This window comes from Cherax quadricarinatus, chromosome 15 (genome assembly GCF_038502225.1).
Source record: "Cherax quadricarinatus isolate ZL_2023a chromosome 15, ASM3850222v1, whole genome shotgun sequence".
In the NCBI taxonomy this organism is placed as follows: Eukaryota; Metazoa; Arthropoda; class Malacostraca; order Decapoda; family Parastacidae; genus Cherax; species Cherax quadricarinatus.
This window is the reverse complement of record NC_091306.1, coordinates 2,961,455-2,973,954: the sequence shown is the minus strand read 5'-3', so window position 1 is coordinate 2,973,954 and position 12,500 is coordinate 2,961,455. Positions and strand designations below refer to the sequence as shown.

General features: G+C 43.0%; 1 long non-coding RNA gene across 4 annotated transcripts in view; it reads left to right on the top strand.

Moving 5' to 3' along the window:
• The window catches only part of LOC138852714 (uncharacterized), a 220,039-nt gene that overhangs the window by 14,110 nt on the left and 193,429 nt on the right, over nucleotides 1-12,500 (top strand). For 3 of the 4 annotated variants that reach the window (XR_011392024.1, XR_011392025.1, XR_011392026.1), the window contains exon 2: nucleotides 1,432-1,583. This is a non-coding gene — a long non-coding RNA (uncharacterized lncRNA). Of the gene's footprint in view, nucleotides 1-1,431; nucleotides 1,584-10,089; nucleotides 10,538-12,500 lie in introns of those variants that run through there. The other variant, XR_011392023.1, reaches the window with a different exon arrangement.

The window sequence follows — 12,500 nt, the reverse complement described above, 5'->3', positions numbered from 1 at the left end:
TGGATAAACACTGATTTTGCCCTTTCCTCCTCCCATTGCCTCTCCCTCTGTGACTCTGGTTCCTGTCTGTACATGTGTACGTGTGTGTGTGTGCGTGTGTGCAAGTGTGTGTGCGTATGTGTGTGTGTGTGTGTGTGTGTGTGAGACAAAGAGAGTACTCACCTACATGTGGTTGCAGGGGTCGAGGCACAGCTCTTGTATACTCACCTGTTTGTCGTTGCAGGGATTGATTCACAGCTCCTGATCCCGACTCTTCGCTGATCGCTACTAGGTCCATTCTCCCTGCTCCAAGAGCTTTATCATACCTCTTTCTAAAGTTATGTATTGATCTTGCCTCCACTCTCCAGATTGTTCCACTTCCTGAGAGCTCTATGACGAAAGAAATACTTCCTAACATCCCTGTGACTCATATGAGTTTTAAATTTCAAGTTGTGACCCCTTGTTGCTGCGTTGCACCTCTGAAACATTCTATCCTTGTTCACCTCGTTAATTCCTCTCAGTATTTTATACGTCGTTATCATGTCCCCCCTATCCCTCCTGTCATCCAGTATCGTCAGGTTCATTTCACTTAACCTCTCCTCATAGGATATTTCCCTTAGCTCTGGGACTAGTCTTGTTTCAAACTTTTGCACTTGCTCTAATTTCTTGACGTACTTGACCAGGTGTGGTAGCATACTCCAATATGGGCCTGACGTACACGGTGTATAGTGTCTTGAATGACTCCTTACTAAGGTGTGGAAACGCTGAGGCTTGATGTGAGCCTCAGGGGACGTGCTCGGTATGATACTCATCCCAAGATCCTTTACCTTGAGTGAGATTTGCAGCCTTTGACCCCCCCTAGCATGTACTCCGTCTTCGGTCTTCTTTGATCTTCCCAGAGCTAAGTGACTTTGCACTTGGTGTTAAACTCCAGGAGCCATTTGTAGGACCAGGTTTGCGACCTGTGTGTGCGTGTGTGTGTTTGTGTGTGTGTGTGCGCATGTGCGTGCGTGAGCGTGTGTATGTGTGCGTGCGTGAGCAGGAAGGGAAGGGTGGTGTTAAGAGGGGAGGGGGGTCAACTAAGTTGTTATTGTTGCTGGTGGCGCACATATCCACCACAGTCACGTTGTTCTAGTACACCGCGGAGGTTCTTGTCAAATTTATCAAATATATTAAATAAAAGTCCGATATATAGACGGCTGTATATCGGACTGTATTGTTTTATTATTCCAAATTATTATTTATTTATTTATTTCATGGCGATGTATTTAATCTGCACGGGTCATACAGCACACAGATCATTGGAGGTAATTAGATTTGATCCGAGGGAAGGGAAAGTAGCTCCAAATCCTTGAAACAAGAGCCCTTCACCTTCCCACTTCCCTCACACGAAGGGATTACAGACGTGACAGGTGACGTGCTATTATGACTTAACCTTCAATATTTCCACAGAAACGCAACTACTCGGTTTCCCAGTGAAGGGCTCATGATCCAGGGAATTAGAGATGCCCTTCCCTTTCCTTGGATCAAACCCATTACATTTTGGGGGAAACTCTGGAGGAATATGGCGCTCGACGACTCTGAGCTCGGGCCAGAATACACAGGTATGTTGCAATTCTTAACTTTTTCAGTCAGGTGAGGTTTGAGTCTTGTCAGATGGGCTTAAACATTGGTAATTTATAGCGACAAGTGATTTAAAAACATCACGCAGGCAAACACATGTCTATTAGGAAACCTTTGGGTCCGGGGGGCTTTATACATCACTTCTAACTTTTTGTAAACATGTGTGCTACTGATTGCTCGAGGTTCTTTGAAAATCCTCATGTCAGTGTGCTGGCAGAGACGGGTGATGTAATCGCCACAGATTCATATTTGTTTTCAATCTTTAATCTGAGTGATTCTTTCCTGAACACGTTTTATTTTATTGGTATTTTTTTCACTTCTTTGTTGTCATCAGTCAGTGTTCCATCCGCCTTAAGGCAGAGCTCAATACCAGAGGTGGTTTTTACCTTGAAATGCGCCTGAGAGTGTATGTTGGGTTACTTTCAATTTCCTTGATGGCTTTTTTTTTTACCTCTCTTACTCTCCTGGCTTCTGCAAGAGACTCACGTTTACTTTGATGATACAATTATGGTATGATATGGCTATTTCTTATAGCCATATCTTTATTTCTTTCTGAGTAAATTTAGAAGAGTTGAGAAGCTCCATATATGTTTGTCTCAGTTTATAGAGGGAATCCGGTTCCTTTTCCAACTCTGAATCAAAAGGCGTCTTGTCTGTGGAGAACCGCAGGAGGTATACTGAGAAGCACTGCAACAGGTGCATCGGATTAGCTGTCTGATTTCTGGAAGATATGCTTATCCTATTCCCATACAAATTTTTCCTCCAAGAATATTACTGTAATATGACGTGTACCGTTGATTTGGCGTATATGTGGCTTAGACAGGGAAGTTTCTAAGAGAACTCCAGGTATGTCACAGTCACTCAGATATGTTAACATAACCTTCCTAGAGAAGTTGCTGATGAAGTTAGGGGTCTCTGTTTTCTTCCAGGTGCTGTGTGTGTGTGTGTGTGTGTGTGTGTGTGTGTGTGTGTGTGTGTGTGTGTGTGTGTGTGTGTGTGTGTGTGTGTGTGTGTGTGTGTGTGTGCAGATTCGGTCGAGTTTCTCCAGGTTCTTTATCTAGCGTTCGTTGACTAGACTAGTAACCGTGCGTTCATTCATTTTACCAAGAAGGTCTAGCCCCGTGGAAAGCTTCCTTGCTCTTGCTAAAAAGTGTACTAGCACCACCAGTGAGGTAAAGAAAGGGGATCTTCAAAGACTGATAGATTAACAAACACATACAAAAACATTTTAATGCATTACTGTCGAAAATATTGTTAGGAAAAAGAATAAAAGTTCTGCATAAAGAAAAATGAGACTCCCCTCCGTGGTAAAATCAATGAACGCACATGGGATTACATAGGAAAGACAGATAGTAGAGGACTTTCGGAGTCCACGCCGAGGCTGTCTGCTGAAAACTCTCTATTTCAATCTAGTTTAAGGACCATCATAAATTATCTGGATGTGAGTGTCAGTGTGAGGTAAAACAGAACGGAAGACGCAAGAATGTAAATCACACGAGTCAACGAAGTAATATAAATTCATTTCTGATATTTCAAATGTCACAAAATGCCTCCATAGGCTCTGAAACTTAGACATTTCCAACGAAAAGAATTAACACAGATACGGCTGAATCAACTTAAACAAACAGATCCCCGGCATCATTAGCAACATCTCCAACACGAGTAACTGTGACATGGAACCTTCCGTACCTACACTACCTATACGCCGGATCACTAGAACGCATTGTATTACAGGGATATTAGCAATAAATTTGTACAGGAATAGGGTGAACATGTTGTCTAGAAACCATACAGTAATCCGGTGTACCTTATGCAGTACTTCACAGACACATGATTCATTAAGCTTCATTGATTTCACTCACCTCTCCCTTTTTCTCTCGTACCATTACACACACACACACACACACACACACACACACACACACACACACACACACACACACACACACACACACACACACACACACACACACACATATATATGAACAAACAAATAACCATGATAGCTCTAGGCCTGTCATGTTGCAATCAACACATCGTCAGGAGCTTGCAATGTTGCCGAAATAAGCAGGAAGTCTATGCAGATTAGTTCAGAGGAAAGTTCTAGCTCATTCGAGCTAGAACTCTCCTAATGAAAGCTCTTTTAACGATTTTTTCCTTCAACTTTTTCTTAAATGAATCTACAGGCTTAATGCAGACAATTTCAGAGAGACACAACAAACAAAACAGGGTTTTATTGGGACAACGTTTCGCTCTGCATAGTCGCAATGAGATCTTGTTCTGTACAGGTTTCGTATCCATTTTTGTACAGCATGTTTCTCGCGCTGCTGGTATGACAGTACTCACCTCACGAGGCCAGAAACCAGTCTTATTTAGGGGACAGCTGCAGGAGCCAAGACTCGACCCCCCGCAAACACGAACTGGAAAGCACACACACACACACACACACACACACACACACACACACACACACACACACACACACACAGTGCCAAACAATCTTGCAGCACGCCAGAGATCGATGTACGTATTTCCAAGGACACATGGAGGGGCAGTGGGGAAGGAAGAGGCGAAGGGAGGGGGGGGAAGAGAGGGATGGGGGAAGGGGAGGTAAGAGGGGAAAGGATAGGGGAGAGGGAGGAGGGGACAAGGGGAAGGGGGGTGTTAAACATGCACCCCGTGGCGTCTGGGAGTCTGCTAGCGAACTACTGTTACCCTAAATAAGGTCTCTCACACACACGCACAATGTGTGTGTCTGTGTATTCACCTAGTTGTAGTTGCAGGGGTCGACTCACAGCTCCTGGCCCCGTCTCTTCGCTGGCCGCTACTAGGTCACTCTTCCCGTTCCATGAGCTTTATCATACTTCTTCTTAAAGCTATGTATGGATCCTGCCTCCACTACATCACTTCCCAGACTATTCCACTTCCCGACAAGTCTGTGACTGAAGAAATACTTAACACGTGTGTGTGTGTGTGTGTGTGTGTGTGTGTGTGTGTGTGTGTGTGTGTGTGTGTGTGTGTGTGTGTGTGAGAGAGAGAGAGAGAGAGAGAGAGAGAGAGAGAAATATCGCTCTCTCTCTCTCTCTCTCTCTCTCTCTCTCTCTCTCTCTCTCTCATATACAAGCAACAGAAAAAACTGTTAGATAAGACCGTCTAGCACTGAGGCATACTGACTAACAATGTTAGGTTAATTGAGAAACTATTTCGATTTCAGGTCACCTAAGTTTTGCAAGTCAAACCTTCTATTTGACTAAGACTATCTGTCTGATAGTTCATTGGGTCTTCGCCCCCCCCCCTGGCCTGTTAGACCCAAGGTGGAGTTTGTTAGATCCTAAGTTGATACTAGGATACTGAGGTGATACCATGACCACTTGTATGTTGAGGTGATACCATGACCACTTGTATGTTGAGGTGATACCATGACCACTTGTATGTTGAGGTGATACCATGACCACTTGTATGTTGAGGTGATACCATGACCACTTGTATGTTGAGGTGATACCATGACCACTTGCATGTTGAGGTGATACCATGACCACTTGTATTTTGAGGTGATACCAAGACCACTTGTATGTTGAGGTGATACCATGACCACTTGTATGTTGAGGTGATACCAAGACCACTTGTATGTTGAGGTGATACCAAGACCACTTGTATGTTGAGGTGATACCAAGACCACTTGTATGTTGAGGTGATACCATGACCACTTGTATGTTGAGGTGATACCATGACCACTTGTATGTTGAGGTGATACCATAACCACTTGTATGTTGAGGTGATACCATGACCACTTGTATGTTGAGGTGATACCAAGACCACTTGTATGTTGAGGTGATACCAAGACCACTTGTATGTTGAAGTGATACCAAGACCACTTGTATGTTGAGGTGATACCAAGACCACTTGTATGTTGAAGTGATACCAAGACCACTTGTATGTTGAGGTGATACCATGACCACTTGTATGTTGAGGTGATACCAAGACCACTTGTATGTTGAGGTGATACCATGACCACTTGTATGTTGAGGTGATACCATGACCACTTGAAAGATAAAAAAAAAGACATACCATGACCACTTGCAAACTGATGACAACTTACCACTAAAAAAACCCAGTGAAAAAAAAATTCCATAGATGACCAACAAATGAAAAGACACACAGAACTACCTAAGATTTTATTACAAAAAATTATGTCCGAAGGTATCTTCTTTATTAATCTGACACAGGTGTAGTGTGTTGGTGTTCCCGTGTACTTGTGTGCTCCTTGCATGTTGCAACATTAGCAACAAAGAGAACAAGACGACAATATCGAGAGAGAGAGAGAGAGAGAGAGAAAGAGAGAGAGACGGTATTAAATACCAACACGATGGAAACAAGAGAAAAATACAGGATTTCATTACACTGTATTTGGGTCTCTCTTTCCTCAAAATTGGAAGATCGAGAAAGAATCAGTTGAAGAAAAAGACAGTGACGAGGGTAGTTGACGAGTGTGCTGAGCACATGACACAGCACACGGGATGTAGTCAGTGTCCTAAGTGAAGGTTTTTCTTGTGTTACCTGGAGTCGACCTGGAGGGTGTTGTGTGGGTCAACGCCCCCGCGGCCCAGTCCTTGACCAGGCCTCCCGGTGACTCACGGCCTGATCAACCTGCCTGTTATTGAAGAATTGAAACACTTATGCAAGATATGGGAATCTTCATTGAAGAAATGTTTCACCACACAGTGGCTTCATCAGTCCAATACAAAGCAGGAAGATATAAAGAGAGGAGGAGTTTGAGGTAATCAGTCCCTCAGCCTGGAATCGATGTGTTCAGTCCATCACTCTTGTAGGAAATACAGCATAGGACAGGAGAGGCCAGAGAGCTGTACTTCGTACAAGAGTGATGGACTGAACACATCGATTCTAGGCTGAGGGACTGATTACCTCAAACTCCTCCCCTCTCTATATCTTCCTGCTTTGTAGTGGACTGATGAAGCCACTGTGTGGTGAAACATTTCTTCAATGAAGATTCCCATATCTTGCATAAGTGTTTCAATTCTTCAACTTGTCGACATTCAAAACTTCATCACCTGCCTGTTACTGATGACCCCACGTAGTAAAAGGTACGAACAACAGCCCGTGTTGTTCACTAGTCAGGCTGTGAGTGAACAACTGTAGTGATGACTCAGGCTGTGAGTGAACAACTGTAGCGATGACTCAGGCTGTGAGTGAACAACTGTAGCGATGACTCAGGCTGTGAGTGAACAACTGTAGTGATGAATCAGGCTGTGGGTGAACAACTGTAGTGATGACTCAGGCTGTGAGTGAACAACTGTAGCGATGACTCAGGCTGTGAGTGAACAACTGTAGCGATGACTCAGGCTGTGAGTGAACAACTGTAGCGATGACTCAGGCTGTGGGTGAACAACTGTAGTGATGACTCAGGCTGTGGGTGAACAACTGTAGCGATGACTCAGGCTGTGGGTGAACAACTGTAGTGATGACTCAGGCTGTGAGTGAACTGTAGCGATGACTCAGGCTGTGAGTGAACAACTGTAGCGATGACTCAGGCTGTGAGTGAACAACTGTAGCGATGACTCAGGCTGTGAGTGAACAACTGTAGCGATGACTCAGGCTGTGAGTGAACAACTGTAGCGATGACTCAGGCTGAGTGAACAACTGTAGCGATGACTCAGGCTGTGAGTGAACAACTGTAGCGATGACTCAGGCTGTGAGTGAACAACTGTAGCGATGACTCAGGCTGTGAGTGAACAACTGTAGCGATGACTCAGGCTGTGAAAGAACTGTAGCGATGACTCAGGCTGTGAGTGAACAACTGTAGCGATGACTCAGGCTGTGAGTGAACAACTGTAGCGATGACTCAGGCTGTGAGTGAACAACTGTAGCGATGACTCAGGCTGTGAAAGAACAACTGTAGCGATGACTCAGGCTGTGAGTGAACAACTGTAGCGATGACTCAGGCTGTGAGTGAACAACTGTAGCGATGACTCAGTCTGTGAGTGAACAACTGTAGCGATGACTCAGGCTGTGAGTGAACAACTGTAGCGATGACTCAGGCTGTAGGTGAACAACTGTAGCGATCATTTCCTAAGTTTCACAATGTATTTGAATCAAAGAAGCATAACACAAAGATTCGTCTGTTCTTGTAATCTAACCACCAGGGCGATTACAAGTACCTAGTCACACACACACACACACACACACACACACACACACACACACACACACACACACACACACACACACACACACACACACACACACACACGGGGCCAAGAACTAAGTCTCGATCCATGCAAAACACAGCTCGGTGAGGCCATATGTATAGTCTGCCACCCTCCTTCCCTTTCTCTCTCTCTTCTCTTTACCACCTTCCGGTGTGTATGGAGAAAGCAAGACTACTGATAAAGTAGACCCCGTTTTCCTAACCGAAGGGGATCACGCGGCGCTTCCCTTATTAAAGGAGAGAGAGAGAGAGAGAGAGAGAGAGAGAGAGAGAGAGAGAGAGAGAAAGAGAGGAGTAATAATAAAAAATAAATAATAATAATAATAATCATAAAAATCCCGGACTTGTGATGTCAAGGCGACCAAGCAGGTGACAAACGAATGCCTGGTTACTCTCCAGAGTAATTAACTGGAGATGGAGAGAGAACTCAGATGATAAAGTACAGAAGACAGCAAAGGCGAATGAACACGGGGACAGAGATAATAAGAAGGATGTGCAGCGCATACGAGAAAAGGTGAAGCAGCGGGGGAAGAACTCCCAAGGGATGGGGAAGTGGGGAAGAGAGAGAGAGAGAGAGAGAGAGAGAGACAGACAGACAGACAGACAGACAGACAGACAGACAGACAGACAGGCAGACAGACAGACAGAGACAGACAGAGACACGGGGGGGGGGGGTCTGCGAAAATGAGTAGTTAGAAACACTAAAACAAAATAACAACAACAACACACACACACACACTCAGATAAACCACAGGGATGTTAGGAAGTATTTCTTCAGTCACAGATTTCTCAGGAAGTTGAATAGTTTGGGAAGTGATGTAGTGGAGGCAGGATCCATTCACAACTTTAAGAAGAGGTATGATAAAGCTCATGGAGCAGAAAGAGTGACCGAGTAGCGGCCAGTGAAGAGGCGGGGTCAGTAGCTGTGACTCGACCTCTGCAACCACAACTAGGTGAGTACACGGAGGACAACGAAGATTTTTGACGGCATGACGAGAGCAAGGAGTAAAAACTCAGACAACACGCATATTACATCTAGATTATATCGGGACACCAGCTGACCGCTTGGGACCCGGGCAACGGGAAGCCGGGCTAACAAGCATGAAATGTGATCATTGGACTGGTGAATGGGGGAGGAGGAGAAGAGAAGAGAGAATAAAGGGATTAGCAGCAAAAGAGAATCGGTGAGAAGAGGAAGTACACGAGAGGGTGAGGAGAAGAGGGCAATACACACACACACACACACACACTCCAGGGGCCAGGAGCTGTGACTCGACCCCTGCAACCACAGTCACACAAGTAAAGCTCTACACAGAACATCTTTCAGTCTCTACGAATCTCACAACTGACACGGATGATACACTACCATACATTCTGCTTCATTAAAAAAGAAGAAACATTTTAGGCTCTAACTTCCACTCAAACAACTTTTTATCCAAAATACTGCAGCACTTGCGTGCCTGGTAACGTTGTAGGCTGTTTCCTGCTCTCCTGTCCCAACAAATGCTGGGTACCAGTCAGGGCTCGCCACAATCCAATTGAAACAGTAGAACAACCACTCTCAATATATATACCTTTTTGGTGGCGTGCCGGGTACCATGTTCCATTCCCACTCAAGTGCTTTTAGGCTAGCAAATATAGACAGACAGACAGACACAGACACACACACACACACACACACACACACACACACACACACACACACACACACACACACACACACACACACACACACACACACACACACATGTCTAATCGACATGTGCCTAGGACAAAATGGTAACTAACACACACACACACACACACACACACACACACATACACACACACACACACATATACACACACACATATACACACACACATATACACACACACATATACACACACACATACACATAATACACATACACACACACATACACACATACACACACACACACATACACTACATACATACATACATACATATATATAATATACTGTATGTATATATATATAATATATATATATATATATATATATATATATCCTGAATTTACGTTTTCGTTAGAATCAGTAAATCGACTTAATTAGATTTCGTTCAATGATTTTCATGTAAAAATTTCCTCAGTTTTTGACCAAACAGATGGATGGTTCAAATCTTTTAGAGAGGATTCTTCTCCTGACCCATGCTAATGCCATATTCATGTTATTTTAATCTTAACCCCTGTTTTCTATCGCCCAGTCTATCTTAACAAAAAAAAATCTGTTTTCTACAGGGGATCTAATAGACGATGGATTCTTAATCGGTAGATCTCTAAGAGGGCCAGAAAAAAAAGGTCTATGGGGAAGGCGTAAACCTGAGGCAAAAACAGATTTCTTAATCCTGGAGTTCCTTCCCGTTACTTTGAAAATTGCCTTTGTATTTGTGTGTGTTTGTGTTTTTTTTCCAGGGGAGAGGGTTCACAGCTTTTATCAGAGTTTCAAAGGGCTCCAATAAAAGTCTGATAAGCGCTGTTATAGGCACAACCATCACCAATTTCTGTGGACGTCTTAACTCTAAAGTTTATAAAATGGTATTTAAATGCAATAAAGTTAAGAGCTGTTGGTAAAGTTTAAATTTTGAATATGTTTTTTTTCATTTTACGGTAACACTAAATTATTGTCTTGTGTATAGTTCACTGTCTTTAGTAAAGTAAAAACTCTTCTTTGAATAAGCTTGGCTACTTAGGCACAACAACTCTCGAAGCCAGTCACAGGCACTGTTATCAATAAAACAATTTAGACTCCTTAGATTAAAGGCTTTATATGCGCCCTTAGTATTAAACCATCTACAAACTTTTGCTGCTGACCCTAAACATTTTATATTATATATATATATATATATATATATATATATATATATATATATATATATATATATATATATATATATATATATATATATATATATATATATATATATATATATATATATATATATATATATATATATATATATATATATACACTCGTTTAAATAAAGAAAATGGTGGAAGATAAAATTTCCTAACACAAACGTGGAGAAAAGGAAGCGAGATAGCAATAAAGGATAAGAGGAAGAAAGGACCTAGCTCCCATCTTCTAAGAAATTATAAGATTATAGGCCCTTTAAATATGGCGGAGACCGCTTGTGTTGTTGTTTATGCTGCCTGGGAGACCAAGTTTGCTTTTTTTCTTCCCCCGAGGTTAAGTGCATTGCCAGGTAAAAGCGTTACTGTGTACGTCTCTGGCAGACGGTAGAAAACTCCGGTTTACCTCAGCACCACAGTAACTGCCCAGTCTTCCAGACTTGGTTGCTACGTATTTTAAACAATTTTGATTTGATTTAGCGATGAATTAAGGAAGTGAAGATATAAATTTTGGAAGTTTTTAAAACCTGGCTTTGTAAAGTTTCAGCATTATCTCACTTATATCCAACCCTCCCCTCTCCTCCCCCTCCCCATCCCCTCCATCCTCCCCATCTCCCTCCCTACGTATAATGGTTTCATTTTTGTAGTAATTAACCGGAGGATGGAGTTATAATTGCTGTTTTGTGTGGGAACATTTTCACATAATAACTGAAAAATATTATTTACGTTAAACTGGACTACCTCCACTGTTGATGTGTACGAAATGTCCAAATCTCCTCTATAATTGTTTCGTGCCTCCATGTAGTTTCATCGCAGCAAGCGAAGAGGTACACGTTTCCTGTTTTTTTTTATTGGCCATCTTCTTGACGTATCGTCACCGTCTTTTCTGAATTTGTAGTGAAACGTACGTTTTTATAGACGTTTTGAGCCTAACCTAATATAACGTAAAATAAAGTATGCATCCATCAAAAGCCGGTTGATCCGGCGCTTGTAGCTGAAAGGTGTCCACTACATCCCAAATTTCTATATTCTTATAGGCGGAATTTATTTCTGATATTTGTTTCTAGTGTTTTCAAGAGGCTTGGACCACTGATGCTGCCACAGTCTCTGATTGTGTTCGTGGCTTCCCGGCTTTGCATATCTTCCACTCAGCAAATTGTTCAAGGGGTTTGAATGTTAAAAGCCGAGTCCTGAGATATCTTAGACGTAAATATTATCAAAGATGGCTGCTTCTTTCTTGAGAGGACAATTCCAATTGTTTTGGAATGTTTCCAATGGCTTAGATGTTTTATTGATTCCATGCTGCCAGTATACGGGTTCTGTACATGTTCCAGCTCTGCTTGTTTCTTGTCCAGTGACAGCAGCAATATGAAAAAAAAAGTTACTGGCGCTTCTTCTGTTTTGAAAGCTCTCATAATTTGCGCTGCCATCTCCCTGGCCTCTACTGCATTTGTCTTTTTCGACATAATTACGTAGAGTTCTGTACCAGTTGCTTAGCTTCTACAAGCCCAGTGAGATGTAGCATAGGTGCCAGGCTGGGGCCCAGCAGCAGCAATACGTTATTACCACTGCACAACCACTGCTATTGTTTCTGTGCTATATAGTAAACTCGGCAACCAACCCACAACCAGATACCACGTCACCAGATCCAGCCTCTTCATTGCCACCTCGATAACCACGCCTCTGCATCAGTCAATTCCACCCCTATATATGGGCAACACCCCCCCCCCACACACACACAAGGCTTTCGACACAATTCCTCACAAGAGGTTAATGCAAAAGGTAGAGGATCAGGCACG